General features: G+C 44.1%; 2 non-coding genes across 2 annotated transcripts; one reads left to right on the top strand and one right to left on the bottom strand.

The window, feature by feature from the left end:
• Positions 1-2,274: 2,274 nt before the first annotated feature.
• LOC138236147 (U4 spliceosomal RNA) lies at positions 2,275-2,416 on the bottom strand. Its single transcript, XR_011188541.1, has one exon. It is a non-coding gene; the product is annotated as a U4 spliceosomal RNA (small nuclear RNA).
• Positions 2,417-4,439: 2,023 nt separating this feature from the next.
• Positions 4,440-4,521, top strand: trnas-gga (transfer RNA serine (anticodon GGA)). The gene has a single exon. It is a non-coding gene; the product is annotated as a tRNA-Ser (tRNA).
• Positions 4,522-7,313: the final 2,792 nt, after the last annotated feature.

The following is a 7,313-nucleotide window of genomic DNA, read 5'->3' as shown; positions in this document are numbered from 1 at the left end:
GATAATACCGATATGCATGTGATAATCTTCCTTATATCATGTAGTGCGTCATTTGGACACTTTGTGGGCTTGAAATACAAAGAAAATCATGTTTTATGGTACAAGATAAATACAAAACTGAAGCTTTTATTTTAATTAGATTTGTTTATAAAGCATAAGCAATCATTTATTACATTACTATATGTGAAAATAACATTTTAGCATCATATTATTACATACAGGTCTTTAGCTTCAGCACAGTGATATATATATATATATGCTCAGTGATTTATTGGTACATGCCCAGGTCAATAATCAGAATGAGGATTTATTTCCAGACGGGCTACAGGTAGTGTTGTGAAATACTTCAACACACTGGATCGCAGATTTAGACCCCCTGCACTCTTACTCCTTAAAAACCAAAGAAATGAAGATATGTAGCAATCACATTGTAACAGGGGTGACAGTGACTTAATGCTTATACTAGTGGACTTCAGGTACCTTTAGGGTACGGTGTTCCCTGAAGGGCTCTCAAACCCCACATTTCAGATGCCTAGCTGTATCGCTGATCTATTGCACCTCAGAATCACTTTTAAACCTTACCTCTGGTATCTTTAATCCCTATTGCTCAACGCATGGTGAAAGTATTGCATAAATGTGTCTGAAAATGAGCAATGGGCACCTGAGAGACTCATTTGCCTGTTTCACAAATGATCATATTTGACTAGAGATTCTGTTTGGAATTCAGTTGTGCATTCTGACAGCAATCCCTTTCAAAAAACGATACATTCTGGATGAGGTCAAAGGTGCAGGAACACTGTATTTAGGATGTGTTTTAAAATCCATTGACTGATCCCCGAATCCTACCACTGCACCCCGGGGCGTACGGTATATGGGAACGAGCACACGCCACGAATCGTCTCGAATCACTCCCTACAGCTGTAAGGCACCTTGAAGCGTGCACCCCCAACATTCTTCTTTGCGCATCTGTGAAAGGTAAATTCTTGAACAAACTCTGAACCAGCTCTAAGGAAACTAATCAGATTAGACATTACTTTGACTCATCTTTTTACGCTCAGTGCTGGATTGCTCAAACTCCAGCTAGGGTTAGGGTTAGCATTCCCACGCTACTTAGACACTTTGTTTACGCTCAGTGCTGGATTTTGGGAACTTCAGGACGAGTGGGAATTTTCTCCTATCTGTCAATTCTGTTTTGTTTTGGAGACTCTTGGCTGCCTATGTTGTACAGTGCAGCGTGAAGGAAACATTTTCAAAAACTGTGTCAGCTCAAAAGTTGTAAGAAAACCTCTCCAGCTGCTTTAACTCTCTTGATTTTTGTCATTTAACGTGACACTCGATGTATAACTGGAGCCTCACATATGCAAATGGTGAGGCTCCAGTTCGACACCACTTTACAGTATATGACAAAAGCATGGCAGACTGTGCCATGACCGGCAGATAACTTCTGCTTATTTTTACCATATTAAACATTGGAAATCCTCCCACTTGCATTTGTGACACTTGATTTTGGCTCCACCTAATACACTCTTAAAACTTCAAACACTTTTCTCTTCTCCCGCAACACTCTTGTCTGTCGGCACTATGTGGCAGCGTTGCATGACAACCCATCTCACCACGGAAAGGAACCTAACAGCTTTGGTAAGAGAGGAGAAAAGGACCTGGCACGTACGGGGCTCGAACCCACGACCTTGGCGTTATTAGCACCACACTCTAACCAACTGAGCTAACCGGCCTCACGACAGTGGTCCTCTCTGTGCTGACACTGCTCATGATGTTTCCCGAGCCGAAACTGCGTTTTTCCAAGCAATTTGACAAAGCCCGCCCACTGAAAACTGCAGCAGATCGTGTAAAGACGTTCAACTTTGTAATTACTGCACGCACAGGAAGCAGAATAAATTCCTCTTTTCAAACTGTCAAAGGTTTGCTTTGCGAACGCTGCAGGACATCGCACAATCTCTTTTGAACAGGGACGAACGATTTCTTATGGGGCGCAGTAAGTACAGACGTTTAAAAAGCTCCACTCATGTCGACGATGCAGCATGAAGAAGCGCAACCTAACGTTTGACAGACAAAGGCCGGGCGCCGCTACGAGCAATATGAAATCAAACTGACAGCACACGGCGTTTCGCGCTGACTCAAAAGTGATCTCGACAGACGCTGTTCTCTGCATAACGCTGAAAGAGCTAAAGAGCGTTTCTGTTGAGACGTAACAAGCTCGTTTCTTTCTACCATGATGTCACCATGACCAAATCTGTCTTTAAGCACCTTGCTCAGTCTCTGACGACACTGTCAAAAATTGCTTTCGCCGATTGTATTGCAAACCGGCGGAAGCGGGGTATTGGGAAAAGTTTTCAACTAGCAATAATCGCGCCTCGGCTAAACCTCACAGGCTACGATACTGCCACTGCGCAAAGCTGATAGTTGCCAGGCAACCGCGGGGATCCTATGGAAATCGTTATCGATAGTCTCATGGCATGTCGTTTCTGTAACGCTTCATATTTGTCCTCTTCTTCATCTAGCTTGAGGTTTTGAAGAATTTCATGGCAGACAAGGTCTCCGTCGGGAACAAAGGGCGTTGTGAGAAAACCGTTGCTTATTTTCAGCAGCAGAAATACAACCCTTTAAGTACAAGATGACAGAACAATGAGGAAGGGCATGCCGGGAGGAACTCATGCACTACAGAGGAAAGGGGGCGGGCACGTACAGTTCACATTCAAGCCACAAGTACTCTTCTCGGATGTTGCACAAACAAATCCTAACGTCTTGAAAGCATTGCAGCATGTTTGTGTCCCACTTCCCGTGGCTGCAGGACGACTGACACGAACGGACAAACACAATCTGTGGCGTTTAGCGTGACATAGTCTTGCAGGCATCGTGCTGTCTCACTGCAATACTATACCGCTGGAGGAAACAGTCCATCTGGCCATGAAACTCATTTAAACGTCTAGCTACAGCAACTAACTATATCATGATTTATTCAGGATGTGTGGAATCAGCACGTCCCGGAGACAGCTTCCGAAATCGTGAGCATTCTCTGGTGGTAGGGGCGTTCAAGATGGCGCTCAGGTGGGAGGTAAAGTTTAGTGGTTGAGGAGTTTTTTTGAGTTTTTCATGACCTGAATGTTAATTTTTGCTTTTTTTGACTACAGAAAAATAAGGACTTAACACTAGTTGTTTAAACTTCAGTTATAATTGAAAGAAAAAAAAAACGATTTTTTTTAGGTTTAAGAATTTCGATATGAGTAACACTGGGAAAAGAAAAGAGTGCTGGGTCCTCGAAGGAGAAATCTAAGATACCTCAATCGTATATGTATAGCACTACAAGAAAATCGATGGAACTACAGGGAAAAGTGAAGCAGCTGGAGGGGACGTGGAAAGAGTGCTGGAGATGCGCTCGTACGGTAGAGCCATCAAGCAAAGTACCTGAACATGACTCTGTCTTCATAAATGCGCCCCTGTAATAAAGAAATTAAATCCAAAATCAAGAGGGCAGTTGCCTACTGAAGTTCAAGAAGTCATCAATTTTAACCTAGCAACACATTAAAGGCTGCATCTATACAAGTATGATTCTAGAAATGCTCACCAGATTACGTTTTAAGAAGGAACTGCGCCTCAGGTTTCGCCGAGATCTTAACTCGGATGGCAGGATTCAGAGTCCGGAGTGTGGACTGATGGAGCACGGAGGGTCCATATACTGTGGATCCCTCAGTGATCTTCCGCGTATTCAAACCGCCAGCGTGTAACTCCCCTGTCCCCGTGACCTCATTGCTCTGCTCTCACCTCTGTGCAGCCGAGCCCGACTCATGATAAAGTGGAAAAAAATATGCCCCCAACGTGAGATTTAATTTAGATTTCACAGATGCGCAAGGAAGAATGTTGGGGGTGCACACTTCAAGGTGCCTTACAGCTGTAGGGAGTGATTCGAGACGATTCGTGGCGTGCGCTCGTTCCCATATACCGTACGCCCCGGGCTGCAGTGCTAGGATGACATACAATACCGCTTGGGCACGTAACGGCCTTACATGCAAGTGTGGGACGTGAGGGTTTTCGTTTGTTCGTTTTGTTTTGCTCTGCTTTGCTTTGTTTTGCTTTCCATCGCGTTGGTAAGAGCGTAAATAAAAAGGCGATTCCTGCGTCTACCACTAATGTAAGAGCTATTTCAAGTGCGACGTGGTGCGGCTTTTCAAATGCTTGTGGGCATTTCTCTGTTGTTGATTCTTTTTTTGTGTGTAACAAAGTGGCATTTTCATGTCCGGACGGGGAGACTTTATCATTCCGACATGAAGCCACCCTTAAGTCCTCTGAGGCGTGTCTGTCTGCAAGGCTTGTATTTTGGAAATGTTTTTTTTAAACGGAGAATGACTTTGAAATAGGCTTCCGCTGGCGCCTCGCGATCCAGGTAAGATTGTAGCAAGAACGCAGCGGCGGTGGGGCTTGCTGTAGTCGTGGCCGAGTGATTAAAGCGATGGATTGGAAATCCATTGGGGTCTCCCCGCGCAAGTTCGAATCCTGCCGACTAGGTTGTCCGCCTCCAGTCCTTGTGTTCCGGCGCAAGGAAAGAAGCGTGCCTCTTTGCTGTTCCTGGTGGTTTTAAAACGCCAAATCGCTTGTACCCGCTGCCTTGGAAATAAATTCTTCAGCATCCGCGAATGCCTTTTTGCAGCTAAATGACGGTGTAAGTGTGTTTAGCCAGCGGGACTGGCTAGAGACGTAACTAAAGAGACTTGACGAAAATCAACTTAAGGAGATTGGAAAATATAAGAGCGTCTGAAAGTATAAGTACAGTACAGGTGGACGTAAAAGTAGTTAGATAAACAGTGTTTGTATTTTTATACAATTAGTTGCAATAGAGGAAACAATTTGGGTTTATTCGAATGTCTCAGACATGCTGAAACGCTGTAGGTTTAGAATCGAGACTGGGGAGAATAACGTCTTGTGAGAAGATCTGTTTACCTAACGATTAGATCCTGTAAATCCCTTGTACCCTCCCTAAGTCTGTCCCAGTCCAGTGGATAAAAATGTACTGTTAATGGAGTGTTGGTTTCTCTGTTATGGGATACTGGAGCACTACTGTCATGCTTGTTTCACTCCTCTGTTCAACAGTGTGCTATAGAGTAATGTATATGGGGAGACGGCAGGAGGCCACAGGAGTATTGGGGCAGCAAGTTTTACTTGCCGAGTACCAGATTTTAATGGGTGGTTTTATCCCAGATCTATTGGGTTGGAATATTATGCATTACAAAGAATGACTATCCAGAACAGGGTATCACGTGGCTTCAACTGACTGTGATCACTCAGTATGTTGATAGTATTCTGAGTGCTTCCCCTGACGAGGAAACCCACAAGTCTGAGTTGCTTCAGCTTTAGAGTGTCTAATAGAAGCAGTTATGATAAGGCCCTTTTGTGTCTAGCATTGTGAAATTTTAACAGGGCTTGGGTGCAATGTTTTTACAGGGTGAGCACAACTCTTAACAGATCTGCTTAAGGGGGGAGTGCAGTACAAGGACAAGATTGCCTTGGTTCCCGCAACAAAAGCCGCCTATAATAATTTGAAACAAGCTCTCTTACAGGTGCTGAGACTGGGGTTTCCTCAGATGGATCAACCATTCCTTTGTATGTAAGTGTGGACAAAGGGTTACTGTATATGTATATAATGTATGTATTTGTTGCATGTAGGCCACAATTCTGGATGGCTATGGAGAAATAGGATTCTCTCACAACGGCAGGGACTCCAGTTAAGAATACTAGGCTTGTCTCTGAACTGATTTGTAGTTTTACAGCTGCCGACAGAAGCAGCTTGAGTAAGGTGTAAATAACACAATAAATAAAGAATTCCAGTAACTCAAGGTAACAACCATGCAGATGCAGATGCCAGACGAGCTGCACTGGGAGAGCGGGAGTCTGAGACCCCTGTGAAACCTCTATTGGGGAAAGGGGAGAATTCAGGTTGAGGCCTTTAATAGATGTTTAATAGTGGTTAGAACAAATGTGTAAAGAATGTGGGGTTGTATGATGATGTGATGTGGGCTGGCACATACCCAAGTGTATGACAAAGATGATCCCAGGGTATGGACTGCCCTGCCCCTTGGATACTGATCTAGGGGCAGACTACACTGGGAAGGTGTGCCAGGCTGTAATTGCCTCACTAGGGGTAAGTTGGAAGTCACATTGCCCCAATCACCCACAGTCTGAAAGACCAACTAAGGAAATATCAACTGAAGGGACACCGTGGGTAGATAACTCTCTATTAAAGTGTTGTAGGTTTGTTAACTGAAGCGGTGCACAGGGCTTGTGAACAGGTGCCGGACGCTTGGGGACCTCCAGCAGAGGGGAGACACGACCGGATACCTGGCGAGTGGGTGTAGGTGAAGAAGAGATACCCTGCCAGATGTTGCAATCCTGCTGGGAGGGACCATATCAACTGCCACCAATTACTGATTGTGCCATCTGAGTGACAGGATGAGATCGCTGGATCCGCGCATCGCACTTTCACTGACCCACGGCACCAGAGACTGAGTGAACAGAAAGAAGGATGTTGTTACCGTTTCTGTGTCTGATGCTTCCTAAGACCAACAGTGTGCTTGTTAGGCCTGAGGAGCATTACTGGGGATATGGTATCAATACATTCCGGGTGTTGGGATATCTATCAGGGTAATACATTTCTAATTGGACTATAAATAATGTCATATTGTCTGCTTTAAAACTGATGTTTTCAACTCTATTGTAGAGATTCTAGAATCAACTAATAGAGAATTGAAATAAAAAAGGGCATAAGAAGACATTACCAAGAACGACCACAAGATGGAGATATTGTCTAGACATTACCAACAACGACCACAAGATGGAGATATTGTCCAAAGAGGCAAGAAGGGCAAAGCCGCGAAAAGGTAAAAGCATTTTTTGAAAGAGATTGCTGTCAGAATGCACATCCGTATCCCAAACAGAATCTCTAGTAGAATATGATCATTTGTGAAACAGGCAAATGAGTGTCTGCTACAATATGATTGCTACATATCTGCATTTGTTGGTTTTTAAGGAGTAAGAGTGCAGGGGGTTTAAACCTGCGATCCAGTGTGTTGAAGTATTTCACAACACTACCCCTAGCACATCTGGAAATAAATCCTCATAAGTGCAAACACATCCTAAATACAGTGTTCCTGCACCTTTGACCTCATCCAGAATGTATCGTTTTTTGAAAGGGATTGCTGTCAGAATGCACAACTGAATCCCAAACAGAATCTCTAGTCAAATATGATCATTTGTGAAACAGGCAAATGAGTCTCTCAGGTGCCCATTGCTCATTTTCAGACACA

Source organism: Lepisosteus oculatus, unplaced genomic scaffold, assembly GCF_040954835.1.
Source record: "Lepisosteus oculatus isolate fLepOcu1 unplaced genomic scaffold, fLepOcu1.hap2 HAP2_SCAFFOLD_87, whole genome shotgun sequence".
Lineage (NCBI taxonomy): Eukaryota > Metazoa > Chordata > Actinopteri > Semionotiformes > Lepisosteidae > Lepisosteus > Lepisosteus oculatus.
The sequence above is the reverse complement of the archived record's forward strand: the minus strand, read 5'-3'. Positions and strand labels throughout refer to the sequence as shown.